This window comes from Triplophysa dalaica, chromosome 17 (assembly GCF_015846415.1).
Source record: "Triplophysa dalaica isolate WHDGS20190420 chromosome 17, ASM1584641v1, whole genome shotgun sequence".
In the NCBI taxonomy this organism is placed as follows: domain Eukaryota; kingdom Metazoa; phylum Chordata; class Actinopteri; order Cypriniformes; family Nemacheilidae; genus Triplophysa; species Triplophysa dalaica.
In genome coordinates, this window is record NC_079558.1 from 3865898 (window position 1) to 3878244 (window position 12347).

The following is a 12347-nucleotide window of genomic DNA, read 5'->3' on the forward strand; positions in this document are numbered from 1 at the left end:
AAGCAGGCCACACAAGAACATGCATTTTAATTTATGCATTGGGCTTGAATCAAGCCCACATTATTGCTATTGCATGCATCATTCTCTATCAACTGAGCTTCAGAAAGGCTAACATAGTTGAGGCACAGAAACACATAAATGCCTGCACATTGAGAGAGAGAGAGAGAGAGAGCGCTTGCCATGTTATCTGCACACAGCATTACATCCCTGTAATCTCAGTCGGCAAGTAATCAATGACTTAACAACTCGCCCTCAGCTCATTTCAAGAGGCCGATCCCCCCCAATCTCCATCTTCTCCGCTGCCCCTGAGACCCCCGTCCCCTCCCCCCGAATCCTCTCCACCTGCGATAAAATGCGCCTTTGCTCGGTTGAAACCCTGCTCTCTGTTACAATCACGTAGATTACAGTCTCAATCTGTGCAGATCAATGGCCTCCCAGGAGCAGGTGACCAGCTAAATGAACATGTGCAGCTTCCTTTAACAGGCCTGGTCAATAGGCCTCTCTTCCACAACGGAGGCCTTTTCGTTATCCAGCTCTAGCCACGGCGACAGCCGCCTGCCTGGTACAGTTCTCTTATAATTGTTGGGCGCTGATACTTCATGAAGGTCAGCCCACTACTTAAAATGTATTTATAAGCTAATTATTCACGTTTCGAGTTGTATAAAATAGTTTAAAAGACAATTGCTAATATTGGGCGGTCAGCCCGGAGGCGAGAATACAGTCCACATGTAGCCACTACCGATGAGTTCAAACGCCCTTATGGTGCCAAACTGTAAAGAGGACAATTCAGCAAATGTCAGATGGAACCTACCACCTCTATCAATCTCTCTCACACACACACATAGACGCACTCACGCACGCACTCTCTCTATCATCAGGGCCTCTCTCTCTTTCGCCTCTTCTCCTGAGCAATGGCCCAGCAAATTTCCTGGTTCACTTCACTGAAATGTGACAAATACCGTGTGACACGAAGGGAGTCCAAGCTCCTCAGTCTCAGGGTCTCGCTCACAGCGCCAAAGAGCGAGCAGGCCACCTTTCCACTCATGGACACCTCTCAATATCAGAGCGGGGTCTTATAAACCTGTGTGTCAGCGAATGGACGATCAACTGAGCAGAACGTCTGTGCCGAGTTAAAACATCGACCCATCATTCAAGCTCTACGGATAAATAAGCAGAAGAAAACATACACAAAATTGGGAAAATGACAAATGTTTTTTTATTGTAAGAGTGAGTAACTATGTTTTTGTTGGTGGATTGATATTATTATTTGTCTATTTTTGTCGTAAACACCACATTGGCAACAAAGACTATTTTCACTGTAACCTGTGGTATTGTGGTGACCATACGTATATAGTTTTGTTTATCATAGTACATTAAATTGGGTAACTACGGTCAAAGTCTAATCAAAGAAGTAGGGCCATGTTTGCAAAATAGCAAGTCAACAGCCTTATCTCTTTGAGTGGAGGGTGGAAGGCAGATATTTCTAAAGTTGATGGCAAAAATCACAATCATATAGCATATTTGCGATCAATGATTAAATCTGATATGGACTATACCACAACTTTGGTTTGCTAAGCTTAAATTGCGTTACTAAATCACCTTTTTAGAGGTCGCTTTAGCTACTGCGCATGCACACAGGCTGGCAAGCCCTTTACATAAGCCCCGCCCCAGAGAATCGTCAGTCTTTATCGATTGACGATTGGATCGTCCTACTGGATGGCAGGGCTTTCTTAGCTAGAGCGGCCATATTGAGCGTTGCATTCCTCTCCGTTCATTGTAATGGCACATTTTGTTAAAATATATTATCTTTGCTATGGTTTTAGAATAAATAAAAATTAATTCAATAATACACATATAGGTTAAACCATGGTTTATTTTCAGAATAACACTGCACATTTAGTGGTTATGACAAAATAGTACCTGAATCCTCAGAATTGAAAATAAAATGTGGCTTTTCACTAAATCTATAGAACTGATACCTCATGTTCATAAATCAACAGTTAAACAAATGAAAATTGTACTAAAGCATTTAGTGAATTTACACATCAAATACACAAAAAGACTAAAATGGTTATTCCTAAAAATCAGCACAAAATCTTTCCTTTCGAAATAATTTGGTTCAGCTTCATCTCAATTTCGGACATCTTCAAGGTACTTTCAAATCGCCGCTTCATAATTAGTAGATTTAACCTTAAAGAAGGAGACTTTAAAAGTTCACAGTCTGATATGTCGGACCAGCGCTTGCACCAGACAAGAAAAATGAGCTGTGATCCATTTTAATGTCCTCCTCAGTAAAAGGTTTGAAAATGACCTCCGATCGCCTCCGCCGATGAGAAACACTGAGCTCTGAGTAAAGGTGTGAGGCGCAGATAGGAATTAGCTCATTAAATATTTAATTTCCGAATTTCTCAAGTGACTTTTCTCCCCTTAAATCTTTAATGAAGATTAAACATTTCTAACAAAAGACTCATCAACAGCCCTTAAGATAACAATCGCAAAGGAAAAGAGGTGTAATTGGTCCATGTCTCTATCATAGTCTTTCTAACAAGAGCGCACGCATACAAATGCACATACACAAACAAATTGTCAGCAAATTGTAGAGAGGCTGTAAACCGATTCAAATTTGGAAACATCTAAAACTGACTGTACGTTCACACTGAGGACACGTTCTTCATTACAGCAGCATTGCTATTTTTGGTATTCTACGGCAGGCAGAGTTAAAAATTACCTAAAATGTACCAAATACAAGAAGAAGGGGGAAATGTGTCCGTTTTGAAACGCACGGGGGATAAATGAAGGTGACATGTGAGGAAATGGAAATTTGCTCATTTATTTGTGTCTTCTAGCGTGTGACAGACCATGTATGTTAATGTTCTTTTCGGTCTTCAATCAGACGATCAGATTGAGAATCTGATAAAACCTCAATATGAGCTGAGAATATTGCTAAACAGGGAATGAGACGGAGTGAGAATTTGATAAGAGAAAAGCAGGACAGACTGGCGATTTCAGTATGAGGTAATCAGGTACGGGTTACATTTTGAAACCAGTTTTGCACCTTTCTTTTTGCAACTTAACAAATTTTCCTTGACCTTATTATGACTTGTTAGAGGTAAATGTATTTGCTTGAATATGTCTGATTGAATCTTCATCCCTCTTTTATGGATATGGTAAGTATGAGAAACACTATTAACCACCAATGTCTCTCCGTTTCAAAACCAAAACTATGTTTCCAGCTGACTAGAAATACCCCTGAAAAAAAAAGAAACTTTGTTAACCAAGTTGTAACTTACAAATGATCTAATTCACTTGTGAGTGATATTTCATACTTGTTGATTATCTATTTTGTTTGACCACAAAACCAGTCATGAGGGTACTTTTTTTTTAGATGTAAACATTACCTCAAAGCGAAATAAATAAGCTTACCATTGATGTACGGTTTGTTAGGATAGGACCATATTTGTGACTCTGGATCACAAAACCAGTCTTAGTAGTGCAGGAATATTTTTAGTTAAAGACAAAAATGCATTGTATTGGTGAAAATTATGATTTTTCTTTAAAGCCAAAAATCAGTAGGATATTAAGTAAAGATCATGTTCCATGAAGATACTTCGTAAGTTTCCTACCTTAAATATCTAAATTTATCTTTGTGAGTGGATGTCCTGCCACAGTGCGGCTGATTAACAACTTCAAAGGCCATTTTCTCAATATTTAGATTTTTTGCACCCTCAGATTCCTGAGTTTTGAACGGTCGTATCTCAACCAGATATTGTCATATTCTAACAACTCATACATCAACAGAAAGCATATTTATTCATCTTTAAGATTATGTAAACATCTCAATTTCGCCAAAATTACCCATAAAACTGGTTTGTTGTCCTGGGTCACATTATGACAAGATACAACTATTTGAAAATCTCAGTGAAAGACTTATTTTCTTGGGTCGATTTGCTCATCGAGAAAATCTTGATTCAAGAATTTTTTGACATTCGTTCAGGAAAACAAGACAAACACACTAAGTTAGAAATTCATTTTTTGCACTGTAGGTGTGTTTTCAGACTTCTTTGTGGTTTTGCTGCATCAAAAATAAAGTTTTGATATATTTACGTCGGTAGGAAATTTAGTAAATTTCTTCATGGAACATGATCTTTACTTAATATCCTAATGATTTTTAGCAAACACCTATCATTTTGACCTATCAATGTATAGTTGGCTTTTACTACAAATATACATGTTCCACTTATGACTGGTTTTGTGCTCTAGGGTCAAATGTGGCATTTAAATATCACAATACATTCACCATGTTTCATCCTATTTGAATTTCTTTTAAAATAACGTATAGGAAATCTCCTTAAAAAATGTGGATGTGTTAAGTATAGGGATAGTTCACCCAAAAATGACAATTATTGACCATTTACTTATTCTCATGTCGTTCTAAAACCTCTTGACTTTCTTTTTCTGACAAAAATACAAAAAACGGAACACTGCCGTAATAAAAATCATTATCAAACAAAATGTATTGTTTTCATGTCAGGTTAAATGCACCTGTAAATTTGCTTTACATCTCCACTGTACATTTACATGACATAACATTCGATCAGTTTGTCATACGAAATCCTGTCATGTCATGTCCAAATTGTAAAAGTCAAAGCTCATCACACGTGCAAACTCCTCATACAAGCAAAACGCGGCGAAGGGGTGCACGCACACACACGCGCGCACACTTGCAAGAAGCTCAGGGAAAGAGCTGACTTAACCATTTTTCTCCATTTCACAAAAGTAGCTGCGCTGGTGTCAACATGATGAATGAGGGAATGTGGAAAGAGGGTGCACGCTTTCTGTAGGGTAGATGGCTCCTCCTCAGTGCCCGTGCCCAGCGGAATATACAAATGAAGGGCTGAGGAACAGCGCTATAATGAGCGCTAACATGTGTTTTCACAATGCAACATCAAAAGCCTCTCGCATTTACAAATGTTCGGCAAACAGTTTCCGCTCGCAGTCAATTCTCGCGCTCTCCGCTCAGCTCGTCTGTATAACATGCATGAGCGAATGTGCATTCCCCACGTACTTACACAAAGTACGCTTGGCTTTTTCTTCTTGTGCCGACATGTGCGAAAATGAAAGGTGAGATTTTAATTGTTTAGCGATGAAGTTATCACGTCGGCAGCGGTGCTTAGAGAGTGAAGCGGGGGACAAAATTAGAACAACTGACTCCAGCACTATCCGGGCCCATAAGTTGGCACGCTGTAGTGTTTGGAGAGAAGTCTGGCCCTCTTAGCCAGCTCCATCCCAGTAATTTACTCATTTAAATTTAGCCGAGACTTCACAGTAAAATGACCTATAGTAGACCGAGACAGTCCACTTTCTAGTTTAAATTTACAATTATGCGTTTGGCAGATGTTTTATCCAAACTTACAGTTCATTTAATAAACACGTTTTTTATCCAGTAAGTGTGTTTCTTGGGATAGAACCCTAACGCAATGCTCTACCAAATGGCGCTACTAGAACACACGGGAAGTTTTTATTTTTAGGTACTTTCTTAAAATACTTTCTCTAATGCCAGGTTCAAAGACAAACCATTTATAGGCTGAAGTCTCAAAGGAAACTAAATTGACTTTCTCCCGCCGTGATGTCATCAGTGTTTCTTTTGTTACCCCCCTACATCTGACCAATCAGAGAGACTGTAAGTCATCCAAACAGGAAGTTACAGACACACACTGTGAGACAAGTCACGTTAGAATCAAATACCTACCCACCCCCCCAACCTACTACCAGTGCCTCTCTCCACTTTCCACCTTATATGAGAAAAAAAAATATCGAATTTTTACGACTCCATTTCTTCAGCGGCCATTAAACGGGTGAGAGGAGAATTAACGGCCAGCCCCTACATTTTACAGTGTTTGATTGAAATGACGCATGACACGAGGGAATGTCGACTCGTGCGCCAAGTAGAGAGAAAGAAAATGTCAGCAACTCAGCGGAGAAAAACTGTAAACTTGCCCAGCCGCACCGAAACTTTTGTGTCCAAAGCACCACAGTTTGTCTTTCCTTTGGTCTGGATCAGTGCCGCGTGTTTACTTGTGTTGCAGACTAAAGGTGTCTCTGGAGAGCCTATTGTTTGGGGTGTCTACATTTTCTGAAGGCTGGATGGTGTGAGAGGACAGATAGCCGAGAGGATAGATAAATGTTTGGTACCACCTGCTGGACAGTAGATGTCACTTTGGAGAAAAATGAAGTAAAAATGAACAACAGATTACAGCGCGGCTGTTTCTGGTCCAGCAGCACTACACCCTGTTTCTGTCTCCAGACCAAGTAGGCTGAATTGGTTGTGTGAAAGTGGTCTATAAATCTCCCTCAGGGACTTCTACATTTTTTAAGGAATGCCTTCAGATGGGTAATTTTAGGCAACTGTCAGATCTATGAGCAATACTTGACCGTAAACGTTAGATTGATTGAATAGAACCCTAAACGTGGTAATAACAAACTGGTTTGAAACAATGACATTAATAAAAACAGGAAGATTAATGCAAATCTTCAGGATTCTCATAAAACAAGTAATATTAAAGGATTAGTTCACCCGAAAATAAAAAATCTACCCTGTTCTGTCATTTAATTAAATACAGTATGGCTTTTTAACTTTTGCTGAACACTACCCATACGAAAATTACGCATGTTTTTTTTTTGGTGTTGTAAAACTGCAGTAACCACAGTTCTTGGTGTATTGATGACTATAGGCAAAACCATGCATTTGTTTCACTAACCACAGTTTAGCAATGTTTTTGTTATCAAACCCATGTGTAATTTATGTAAACCATGGTTTCACTATAGAAAGCACGTTTTTTTTGCAGTATTAAAACCATGGATAGTTTTCTTCAAAGGTTAAAGCAACACAGTTTTTAGGAATCGTATTGTTGTTTCTCTAGCTTATGCAATTGGAATGAATACACTCCACCAGCCTTCTAAAGTCATGCAAAAACTTGGTATGATGAACAAACCTGTTTTCATTGATCATATACGTTTCTAGAGAGGGGTTAACTCTTGTCATTGAGCTTGATCTTGAACTTGATCAGTCGAATGTATTAATGGCTCAATCAGACTAGTGTATGATATCATCAAATATTTAAAATAACATATATAGTAATGTATGAGCATTTTGCATTACATTAATGCATTTGGCCGATGCTTTTATCCAAAACGACTTACATTGCATTGTATAATCCATTTGATTCTGACTAAATACAATGCCTTGGGATTGAACCCATGACCTTGACATTGCTAGTGACATGCTCTAACCACTGAGCCACAGAAAAAAAAATCATTTAAGGTTTAAATACTGCATTCTTTGTAACTTCACAAAAAAATCTGTATATCCTTTTCTGTTTCACCAAAGAAATAAAGTCTTGCACGTTTGGAAAGACATTAGGGCAGTTTCCTGGGCAGGAATTACCTTAAACCAGGACTATAAGGATCATTTACAAAAGAAAACATTACTGATTTGCATGTTGAGACAATGTTTGTATATATGATATATTTTAAGATATGTCAGCGTAAGACGATCAAGACACATCTAACATTTAAGTTAGACTACGACTACGCTTAAAGTTCAACCAAAAATGATTTTTTTTTCATCATTTACTAATCAAACCTTTTTGACTTGCGTTCTTCCGTAGAACACAAAAGAAGATATTTTGAAGAAAATCGTACACCAAACAGCACTGGCCCCCTTTCACTTCTATTTATGGACACAAAACCAATGCAAGTGAGGGGGGCCAGTTAACAACATTCTTCAAAATATCTTCTTTGGTGTTCTGCTAACGAAAGTCGTACAGGTTCGAAATGGCAAGAGGGTGAGTAAATGATGACATAATTTGTATTTTTGGGTGAGCCATCACTTTAAGCCCTGTCTGGGAATCCGCACCACTGTGTAACAGCGATTATTTGTCTGCTTGCCTGTCTAACAATCTTTATAAAATGAATATTAATTAATAGGGTTTACGTATTATGTTTACAAAAACGAAAGATAACGCTGCATCCGAGCGTGATCGATACATATTTCTGCGAGACAGAACCGCTGACGCAGACCGTGCGACAACGTTACACTATCAACCGATGGGGAACCATATCAATTTAAGCATTTAAAAGCAATGGCATGAATCACCTCTATTCATTATATGATGTGTCCATGAATCGAAGATTCAAAAATTAATCTGGGCAGCAGACCTAGGCGAAGTGGAAACATATGAGCTGAAATGCTCAAATCAATAACTGCTTTATTCTTTTATAGCCTGAAGACAGTGATGCATACAAAGGCAGGAATGAGACTCTCTGATGATCCAAACAGGTCATGAAAGGCTGAGGGTGTTTTTTAAAAGACGCATGTGTTTACAGTTCGAGGTTACGCAGGTGTAAATGTTGACCGAACCAAACTTTGTTACAGAGGTGAATTTCGACAGATTTCTCAGAAGTCTCGACAACAGGAGCAATGTGTTTTGCAGAAAAAAGCATTAGGTCCAATTCAGTAATGGAACATAATTCAGCTGCCACCAGGGTTAAAAATGACTTCCTGGCCGGTTAATACACCACTCCTTCAAAACGTTCCCTCTGAATTCTCATCATACGCATTCCCTGTTTCTTCTAGACCTGCTTTTCAGCCTTTTTAATTGTAATGAGACCATTGTAAGCTGTATTGGGTGAGATGAAGGGCTCATTATCCTCATAAACAACAGCCCGTGCCTCCTCTGAGAGGCCTCAAATCAGTCTGATGTCTATCCTCGCCCCTCTCCGCTCTCCAACGCACGCATTGCGAACTTAATAATGCAACACTTCTGCGCGATAATCATTACGTGTTTTTTTCTCCGTTAATTTTTGATGAGGAACTAGTGGAGAAACATCTCTGAGCGGCGAAAGAGCATTAACCGGAAGAAAACACATAGCTTTGACTAATCATATTACCGTGGAAGTGGTTTAGTCCGGCGTATCTGTGCAAATGCGATTCACTGCCGTGCGGTTCGCTTGCTTTGAGGTCAAAACACAGGTGGACTTGCTCCTTCGCCCAAAAGTTATTAATGTTATGATTTTAATCTTGGTATTGGGAAAGAACCTATTTACGATTGAGTGAAACCAATCTAACGATCGGAATATAACGTAACATGCTTATCGCCGCACGTCTACCGCATGGCAATCATTCTCGTCAGTATGACGGGATACGACGCCAGCTAAGATTAGCTCGCTGTTTGCGTCTCCTCGGAGCAACTGACAGGAGGCCTTCTTTCGATTATCAACGTCGTGTCTCCGCGCTTCAAAGAACTCCCAATCCTGTCCGAGATGCATTTTAAAACATCAAAACTTTCTAATTAAATGCGTGTCATTGCGATTCTGATGTGAATCCTGCGATTTGGCCGGAGGGGCTCGTGATGAGAGCTGATACAAGTCAAACAGTCGCGGGTGTAATTACGATTAGAAAGCCCTCATTTGAAGAGCGCTCGCAAGCGTAAGAGAAAAGACCCTTTATGTCTAACTTGCGGCCTCACAATAGAATTGATCAACAAGCCACTTAAGACATCTCTGCAAAGGGGCAATTTAACCTAAAAGAAAATGACAGAGGGTGAGTAAACAACAACAAAAATGTAATTTTCAGGTGAACCGGGCCTTTAAAAACCTGTTGCACAGGAATTACACAGACAGTGTACTTCATTATAAACGCAGCATGTAAAAAGGGCAGATGCAAGGCAAACAGTACAATTCGCATTTCTACTCATTTTCCCCTGGGTCCCCTCATTTTACAGCGTGATTATAACGTCCCCAGTAAGGGCTTGTTTGGACTGAGAATAATTCAGAATGTGTGTTTTCATCACAGCGCGCTTGCACACAGCCTATCCGCTGCGATTTAGGCCTAAAACAAACAGCTCGCGCAGGCAGCACTGGATACAGCGCGCACCGCTCTCCAGCAGCCTAACCCGTTTAGCATCGAACGCTTTCCTGGCAATTGCATTTCCATTGACAGATCTGTAAAAGCTGCAGACGTAAAGAAAGAGAACAGCGTGGCAGTCAGGTACAATCTTTGCTCTTTCACCTCCGTCCGTTTGAAAGCATCCAAGAGATGGCCACAAAAGCCGTACACATCAGTGGAACTTGGGTACGTTCGACATTCGACCGTCTGAGGCAAGTGATTAATTTGAGCTGAAGGAAACACGCCGCACAAATTATGCTTTGCTAAGCGCTTAAAGGAAACACTACTTTAGAGGGAGGGGTGCGTTTCTGACCTTGGCTATCTTTGTTAGTCTTGGATCAGATGGTCAGTTTAATGCTGAGTTCAGGGCGTTTACGGTTACAAAATATCAGTGCCAGACGCGAGCCGGGTCTATCATTTCATCTCATTACTCTGTTGTCCCAAGGGATTTGGAATCAGGCATCAATGGACCTTCACCTTGCGAATGCAGAACTCAAAATACGGAGGGAAGCACACGCACGCACAAACCCGCCTTCGGAACTTTACTCGCTTCGCAAATTATTTAATCTGATCCAGCGGGCTGGATGTTCTTATTTAACGTTGAAATAAAAACTGTATATTGCCATTTCGCCAAATGATTGTGATAAACAAACTCCTATATTTGGCAGAATATATTTGCACTTTTAAAAAGCGTAATGAAAGCAATTCATCAAACGTTTACTCAGCAGAAATACAACTGCGAAATAAATGATTCTGGCAGGATGATAAAGTCAGTGGTAAGAGTGATTTGTGGATAATCAGACGAAATGGGCAAAAATTGCATGAATAATTCGCAGAAGCGAGAGTGAGACAACAGCACTGTTACACAGCGTGCTCCAGGGGTTGGAACGCCGTCGTCTGCGGAGACATGGCTGAATTTGACTAATGCCTCTCTCGCTGTGAACAATAGAGACGAATGTTACTTTAAATCCGAAATACTTAAATCTAGCTTTCGATGACTCCAGGCAAATATCATTAATCACGCAGGGCCCACCTCGCTCAGCACGCGCATGCACAACCAGATGATGGCTTTCCCCAACTCAATCCATCACGCGAACATCGTGCACGCGGCCCCTCGTACCGGCTGAGAGCCTCCAAGTAGGGGCCCTGCTAAGTAAAAGAGTCAAAACAGCTGTACCTGGTGCCGGCTGCCGCTCTCCGAGCACCCCAGCACCCCACTTCGAATGTCATCTAGCTAAGCGTTATGCCTCGTTTGATGTATGGTTCCTCATCTTTACAATTTTGGGAATAACAGGTCTAACTTATCAATATGGCACCTGAAATCCCACAGCTTACGCTTTTAGCGCATCATGCGTGGGGGTGATGTCATCTGGTGACAGCGCTTCCTCTGCTCATTATGGGATATTTTTTAGACAGGCCCAAAAAAATGAGAAAGGAGCCCGTTTTAGAATATTCAATTTGCCTGAAAGCAAATCAAGTTATCTCTATTATTCCAGCGTTGAGGTGAGGGGTGACAACGCGGCAGCCTTATTTGTCGCCGGGCTGTGCTCCGAGCCGTCAGGGTTCACGAGGAAGGCGAACGGGGCTCGATGCAGCACGAATCCACTGTCAAAATCGTCATAATTGGCCTTAATGTCGAAACATAAATGTTTACTGCAAACAGCATTGTGATGTTTGGCAGAAAACGCGCCCGTTTCTGAGACAACATGGGGGCAAAAAGGGGGAAAATGCCATTACTATTTGCGAGTAATATTTAATTAATGACGTTCATAAATAATGAATAGAGCGGATGTAATTGCAGATGTTTTTATGATGACAGGCTTGGCTTCGCCAGGCTTTTTTCTCCCTCTTTTCAATTACCGTCCAGAACAGGGGGAGGAAGAGAGAAGAAATAGAGTTGGAGAACGAGAGAGAGTGAGAGAGCAAGCAAGAGAAGTGAGAGAGAGAGGCTGGTGGAGGCAGAATTAAAGAGGCTTTTTGTCGCGTTTAATATCAATTCATTCCATGGACTGCTGACACAGGCAGTCCAGAGAGCCCAGGATTTATGGCTCCCTCTAATGGGCATGCTCAGAATCAAAGGCCTATCGTCAGCACTACTTAAACCACTCCTCTCTCACTCCCTCGCTACGGCCCTCTCCACTCCACTTTTAAAGACACAGTCTCATTTACAACTCCAAAGGACGTGCGCACAACGGGCCGGCATCAGGAGGAAGCTTTGCTCTGCTGATACGTGAGGAAGGGGGCTGCGTCATTAGGGTGCGCGTTTGGACTCAACTGATTTTGATGGTTTACGGCAGGTAAGGTAAAATCAATCTGTCTGAAGCGGGGTTCTTGTAAGGTAACTGATCCTCAGAGGAAACACCCCAGACAGACGGGAAACGACGGTGACATTGAGATGTAT

The 12347-nt window shown here is 40.9% G+C and overlaps 1 protein-coding gene across 12 annotated transcripts in view; it reads right to left on the reverse strand.

Moving 5' to 3' along the window:
* rbfox3a (RNA binding fox-1 homolog 3a) overlaps positions 1-12347 on the reverse strand; it is a 398996-nt gene that overhangs the window by 180415 nt on the left and 206234 nt on the right. The gene's annotated exons all lie outside the window — the stretch shown is intronic.